Raw genomic sequence first — 7,844 nt, 5'->3', positions numbered from 1 at the left:
CCGGAGCGTCGCACCGGGCCCTCATACATGCGGGGTGGTGTGGTAGCATGTCCGAAGAGGCGGGACGCGTCTCCGGGGCGTGGCCCCCCCTCACGGATGGCGATGACATGGTAGTAGACGTTCTACGGTAACGATGCAGCGTCAATATTACTAAATACTCCGAGCGCGATAAAATCATGAGTTTTTTTGCACGACGTGGGCACATGTTCTATAGGAACGATGGTATTTTTTCATAATTTTTGGTGATGGAGAAGTATCCGAAAAATTCCCTCTACGCGGATTGCCCTTCGGGCATCTACGGCTGTGGCCGGCGGCCTCCGGGGGCTAGCATGCCGCCAAATCTTGCGTAGGCGGCCTCTCACAAGTCTGGAAGTGTTGTGGCGGTTGGAAACGCCCGACACGCGTGTCTGGGGTGTGCCCCCCCTCACGGACGGTGCCGCCGCCGGCACCTGGAGGGGGGAAACGGACGCGTGGGGTCTGCACGCAGGGGATCTTGCTGTGGGTCTGGCCCGGATGTTCCTCCAAAGTGTTCCTATGGGCTGACCTAACACAACCGGGTGGGGAGGTCCACAGGTCAAAGCCCGTCCGTGCAAAGTCAAATGGCTAGATCCCGTGGTCAAACGCTATAGGGTTAGGCGGGACGGGGGCACTTGGGGGTAGCAATTCCACAGGAGCGTCGCACCGGGCCCTCATACATGCGGGGTGGTGTGGTGGCATGTCCGAAGAGGCGGGACGTGTCTCCGGGGCGTGCCCCCCCCCCTCACGGACGGCGATGACACGGTAATAGACGTTCTGCGGTAACGATGCGGCGTCAATATTACTAAATACTCGGAGCCCGATAAATCATGAGTTTTTTTGCACGACGTGGGCACATGTGCTATAGGAACGATGGTATTTTTCATAATTTTTGGTGATGGAGAAGTATCCGAAAAATTCCCTCTACGCGGATTGCCCTTCGCGCGTCTACGGCTGTGGCCGGCGGCCTTCGGGGGCTAGCATGCCACCAAATCTTGCGTAGGCGGCCTCTCACAAGTCTGGAAGTGTTGTGGCGGTTGCAAACGCCCGACACGCGTGTCCGGGGTGTGCCCCCCCTCATGGACGGCGCCGCCGCCGGCACCTGGAGGGGGGAAACGGACGCGTGGGGTCTACACGGAGGGGATCTTGCTATGGGTCTGGCCCGGATGTTGGTCCAAAGTGTTCCTATGGGCTGACCTAACACAACCAGGTGGGGAGGTCCACTGGTCAAAGCCCGACCATGCAAAGTCAAAGGGCTAGATCCCGTGGTCAAACGTTACAGGGTTAGGCGGGACGGGGGCACTGGGGGGTAGCAATGCCACCGGAGCATCGCACCAGGCCCTCATACATGCGGGGTGGTGTGGTGGCATGTCCGAAGAGGCGGGACGCGTCTCCGGGGCGTGCCCCCCCCCCCTCACGGACGGCGATGACACGGTAGTAGACATTCTGCGGTAACGATGCGGCGTCAATATTACTAAATACTCGGAGCGCGATAAAATCATAAGTTTTTTTGCATGACGTGGGCCCATGTGCTATAGGAACGATGGTATTTTTTCATAATTTTTGGTGATGGAGAAGTATCCGAAAAATTCCCTCTACGCGGATTGCCCTTCACGCGTCTATGGTTGTGGCCGGCGGCCTCCGGGGGCTAGCATGCCGCCAAATCTTGCGTAGGCGGCCTCTCACAAGTCTGGAAGTGTTGTGGCGGTTGCAAACGCCCGGCATGCGTGTTCGGGGTGTGCCCCCCACACGAACGGCGCCGCCGCCGGCACGTGGAGGGGGGAAACGGACGCGTGGGGTCTACACGGAGGGGATCTTGCTGTGGGTCTGGCCCGGATGTTGCTCCAAAGTGTTCCTATGGGCTGACCTAACACAACCGGGAGGGGAGGTCCACTGGTCAAAGCCCGTCCGTGCAAAGTCAAAGGGCTAGATTCCGTGGTCAAACGCTATAGGGTTAGGCGGGACGGGGGCATTGGGGGTAGCAATGCCACCGAAGCGTCGCACCAGGCCCTCATACATGCGGGGTGGTGTGGTGGCATGTCCGAAGAGGTGGGACGCGTCTCCGGGGCGTGGCCCCCCCTCACGGACGGTGATGACACGGTAGTAGACGTTCTGCGGTAACGATGCGGCGTCAATATTACTAAATACTCGGAGCACGATAAGATCATGAGTTTTTTTTTCACGACATGGGCACATGTGCTATAGGAACGATGGTATTTTTTCATAATTTTTGGTGATGGAGAAGTATCCTAAAAATTCCCTCTACGCGGATTGCCCTTCGGGCGTCTACGGCTGTGGCCGGCGGCCTCCGGGGGCTAGCATGCCGCCAAATCTTGCGTAGGCGGCCTCTCACAAGTCTGGAAGTGTTGTGGCGGTTGCAAACGTCCGGCACGCGTGTCCGGCGTGTGCCCCCCCTCACGGACGGCGCCGCCGCCGGCACCTGGAGGTGGGAAACGGACGCGTGGGGTCTACACGGAGGGGATCTTGTTGTGGGTCTGGCCCGGATGTTGCTCCAAAGTGTTCCTATGGGCTGACCTAACACAACCGGGTGGGGAGGTCCACTGGTCAAAGCCCGTCCGTGCAAAGTCAAAGGGCTAGATCCCGTGGTCAAACGCTACAGGATTAGGCGGGACGGGGGCACTGGGGGTAGCAATGCCACCGGAGCGTCGCACTGGGCCCTCATACATGCGGGGTGGTGTGGTGGCATGTCCGAAGAGGCGGGACGCGTCTCCGGGGCGTGGCCCCCCCTCACGGACGGCGATGACATGGTAGTAGATGTTCTGCGGTAACGATGCAGCGCAATATTACTAAATACTCGGAGCACGATAAAATCATGAGTTTTTTTGCATGACGTGGGCACATGTGCTATAGGAACGACGGTATTTTTTCATAATTTTTGGTGATGGAGAGGTATCCGAAAAATTACCTCTACGCGGATTGCCCTTCGCGCGTCTACGGCTGTGGCCGGCGGCCTCTGGGGGCTAGCATGCCACCAAGGCGGCCTCTCACAAGTCTGGAAGTGTTGTGGCGGTTGCAAACGCCCGGCACGCGTGTCCGGGGTGTGCCCCCCCTCACGGACGGCACCGCCGTCGGCACCTGGAGGGGGGAAACGGACGCGTGGGGTCTACACGGAGGGGATCTTGCTGTGGGTCTGGCCCAAATGTTGCTCCAAAGTGTTCTTATGGGCTGACCTAACACAACCGGGTGGGGAGGTCCACTGGTCAAAACCCGTCCATGCAAAGTCAAAGGGCTAGATCCCGTGGTCAAACGTTACAGGGTTAGGCGGGACGGGGGCACTGGGGGGGGGGGGTAGCAATGCCACCGGAGCGTCGCACCCGGCCCTCATACATGCGGGGTGGTGTGGTGGCATGTCCGAAGAGGCGGGACGCGTCTCCGGGGCGTGGCCCCCCCTCACGGACGGCGATGACACGGTAGTAGACATTCTGCGGTAACGATGCAGCGCAATATTACTAAATACTCGGAGCGCGATAAAATCATAAGTTTTTTTGCACGACGTGGGCACATGTGCTATAGGAACGACGGTATTTTTTCATAATTTTTGGTGATGGAGAAGTATCCGAAAAATTCCCTCTACGCGGATTGCCCTTCGCGCGTCTATAGCTGTGGCCGGCGGCCTCCGGGGGCTAGCATGCTGCCAAATCTTGCGTAGGCGGCCTCTCACAAGTCTGGAAGTGTTGTGGCGGTTGCAAACGCCCGCACGCGTGTCCGGGGTGTGCCCCCCCTCACGGACGGCACCGCCATCGGCACCTGGAGGGGGGGAAACGGACGCGTGGGGTCTACACGGAGGGGATCTTGCTGTGGGTCTGGCCCAAATGTTGCTCCAAAGTGTTCCTATGGGCTGACCTAACACAACCGGGTGGGGAGGTCCACTGGTCAAAACCCGTCCATGCAAAGTCAAAGGGCTAGATCCCGTGGTCAAACGTTACAGGGTTAGGCGGGACGGGGGCACTGGGGGGAGGGGGGGTAGCAATGCCACCGGAGCGTCGCACCCAGCCCTCATACATGCGGGGTGGTGTGGTGGCATGTCCGAAGAGGCGGGACGCGTCTCCGGGGCGTGGCCCCCCCTCACGGACGGCGATGACACGGTAGTAGACATTTTGCGGTAACGATGCGGCGTCAATATTACTAAATACTCGGAGCGCGATAAAATCATTACTTTTTTTGCACGACGTGGGCCCATGTGCTATAGGAATGACGGTATTTTTTCATAATTTTTGGTGATGGCGAAGTATCCGAAAAATTCCCTCTACGCAGATTGCCCTTCGCGCATCTATGGCTGTGGCCGGCGGCCTCCGGGGGCTAGCATGCTGCCAAATCTTGAGTAGGCGGCCTCTCACAAGTCTGGAAGTGTTGTGGCGGTTGCAAACGCCCGGAACGCGTGTCCGGGGTGTGCCCCCCTCACGGACGGCGCCGCCGCCGGCACCTGGAGGGGGGAAACGGATGAGTGGGGTCTACACGGAGGGGATATTGCTGTGGGTCTGGCCCGGATGTTGCTCCAAAGTGTTCCTATGGGCTGACCTAACACAACCGGGTGGGGAGGTCCACTGGTCAAAGCCCGTCCGTGCAAAGTCAAAGGGCTAGATCCCGTCGTCAAACGCTACACGGTTAGGCGGGACGGGGGCACTGGGGTAGCAATGCCACCGGAGCGTCGCACCCGGCCCTCATACATGCGGGGTGGTGTGGTGGCATGTCCGAAGAGGCGGGACGCGTCTCCGGGGCGTGGCCTCCCCTCACAGACGGCGATGACACGGTAGTAGACGTTCTGCGGTAACGATGCGGCGTCAATATTACTAAATACTCGGAGCACGATAAAATCATGAGTTTTTTTTCACGACGTGGGCAGATGTGCTATAGGAACGATGGTATTTTTTCATAATTTTTGGTGATGGAGAAGAATCCGAAAAATTGCCTCTACGCGGATTGCCCTTCGCGCGTCTACGACTATGGCCGGCGGCCTCCGGGGGCTAGCATGCCGCCAAATCTTGCGTAGGCGGCCTCTCACAAGTCTGGAAGTGTTGTGGCGGTTGCAAACGCCCGGCACGCGTGTCCGTGGTGTGCCTCCCCTCACGGACGGCGCCGCCGCCGGCACCTGGAGGGGGGAAACGGACGCGTGGGGTCTACACGGAGGGGATCTTGCTCTGGGTCTGGCCCGGATGTTGCTCCAAAGTGTTCCTGTGGGCTAACCTAACACAACCGGGTGGGGAGGTCCACTGGTCAAAGCCCGTCCATGCAAAGTCAAAGGGCTAGATCCCGTGGTCAAACGTTACAGGGTAAGGCGGGACGGGGGCACTGGGGGGTAGCAATGCCACCGGAGCGTCGCACCAGGCCCTCATACATGCGGGGTGGTGTGGTGGCATGTCCGAAGAGGCGGGACGCGTCTCCGGGGCGTGGCCCCCCCTCACGGACGGCGATGACACGGTAGTTGACGTTCTCCGGTAACGATGCGGCGTCAATATTACTAAATACTCGGAGTGCCATAAAATTATGAGTTTTTTTTTACAACGTGGGCACATGTGCTATAGGAACGATGGTATTTTTTCATAATTTTTGGTGATGGAGAAGTATCCGAAAATTGCCTCTACGCGGATTGCCCTCCACGCGTCTACGGCTGTGGCCGGCGGCCTCCGAGGGCTAGCATGCCGCCAAATCTTGCGTAGGCGGCCTCTCACAAGTCTGGAAGTGTTATGGCGGTTGCAAACGCCCGGCACGCGTGTCCGGGGTGTGCCCCCCCTCACGGACGGCGCCGCCGCCGGCACCTAGAGGGGGGAAACGGACGCGTGGGGTCTACACGGAGGGGATCTTGCTGTGGGTCTGGCCCGGATGTTGCTCCAAAGTGTTCCTATGGGCTGACCTAACACAACCGGGTGGGGAGGTCCACTGGTCAAAGCCCGTCCGTGCAAAGTCAAAGGGCTAGATCCAGTGGTCAAACGCTATAGGGTTAGGCGGGACGGGGGCACTGGGGGTAGCAATGCCACCGGAGCATCGCACCGGGCCCTCATACATGCGGGGTGGTGTGGTGGCATGTCCGAAGAGGCGGGACGCGTCTCCGGGGCGTGGCCCCCCCTCACGGACGGCGATGACACGGTAGTAGATGTTCTGCGGTAACGATGCGGCGTCAATATTACTAAATACTCGGAGCGCGATAAAATCATGAGTTTTTTTTTCACGACGTGGGCACATGTGCTATAGGAACGATGGTATTTTTTCATAATTTTTGGTGATGGAGAAGAATCCAAAAAATTGCCTCTACGCGTATTGCCCTTCGCGCGTCTACGACTATGGCCGGCGGCCTTCGGGGGCTAGCATGCCGCCAAATCTTGCGTAGGCGGCCTCTCACAAGTCTGGAAGTGTTGTGGCGGTTGCAAACGCCCGGCAGGCATGTCCGGGGTGTGCCCCCCCTCACGGACGGCGCCGCCGCCGGCACCTGGAGGGGGGAAACGGACGCGTGGGGTCTACACGGAGGGGATCTTTCTGTGGGTCTGGCCCGGATGTTGCTCCAAAGTGTTCCTATGGGCTGACCTAACACAACCGGGTGGGGAGGTCCACTGGTCAAAGCCCGTCCATTTAAAGTCAAAGGGCTAGATCCCGTGGTCAAACGTTACAAGGTTAGGCGGGACGGGGGCACTGGCGGGTAGCAATGCCACCGGAGCGTCGCACCCGGCCCTCATACATGCGGGGTGGTGTGGTAGCATGTCCGAAGAGGCGGGACGCGTCTCCGGGGCGTGGCCCCCCTCACGGACGGCGATGACACAGTAGTAGACGTTCTGCAGTAATGATGCGGTGTCAATATTACTAAATACTCGGAGCGCGATAAAATCATGAGTTTTTTTGCACGACGTGGGCACATGTGCTATAGGAACGATGGTATTTTTTCATAATTTTTGGTGATGGAGAAGTATCCGAAAAATTCCCTCTACGCGGATTGCCCTTCGAGCGTCTACGGCTGTGGCCGGCGGCCTCCGGGAGCTAGCATGCCGGCAAATTTTGCGTAGGCGGCCTCTCACAAGTCTGGAAGTGTTGTGGCGGTTGCAAACGCCCGACACGCGTGTCCGGGGTGTGCCCCCCTCACGGACGGCGCCGCCGCCGGCACCTGAAGGGGGGAAACGGACGCGTGGGGTCTACACGGAGGGGATCTTGCTGTGGGTCTGGCCCGCATGTTGCTCCAAAGTGTTCCTATGGGCTGACCTAACACAACCGGGTGGGGAGGTCCACTCGTCAAAGCCCGTCCGTGCAAAGTCAAAGGGCTAGATCCCGTGGTCAAACGCTACAGGGTTAGGCGAGACGGGGGCACTGGGTGTAGCAATGCCACCGGAGCGTCGCACCAGGCCCTCATACATGCGGGGTGGTGTGGTGGCATGTCCGAAGAGGCGGGACGCGTCTCCGGGGCGTGGCCCCCCCTCACGGACGGCGATGACACGGTACTAGACGTTCTATGGTACCGATGCGGCGTCAATATTACTAAATACTCGGAGCGCGATAAAATCATGAGTTTTTTTGCACGACGTGGGCACATGTGCTATAGGAATGATGGTATTTTTTCATAATTTTTGGTGATGGAGAAGAATCCGAAAAATTCCCTCTACGCGGATTGCCCTTCGCGCGTCTACGGCTGTGGCCGGCGGCCTCCGGGGTGTGCCCCCTCTCACGGACGGCGCCGCCGCCGGCACCTGGAGGGGGGAAACAGACGCGTGGGGTCTACACGGAGGGGATCTTGCTGTGGGTCTGGCCCGGTTGTTGCTCCAAAGTGTTCCTATGGGCTGACCTAACACAACCGGGTGGGGAGGTCCACTGGTCAGAGCCCGTCCGTG

This window comes from Triticum dicoccoides, chromosome 5A (assembly GCF_002162155.2).
Source record: "Triticum dicoccoides isolate Atlit2015 ecotype Zavitan chromosome 5A, WEW_v2.0, whole genome shotgun sequence".
NCBI lineage: Eukaryota > Viridiplantae > Streptophyta > Magnoliopsida > Poales > Poaceae > Triticum > Triticum dicoccoides.
The sequence above is the reverse complement of the archived record's forward strand: the minus strand, read 5'-3'. Positions refer to the sequence as shown.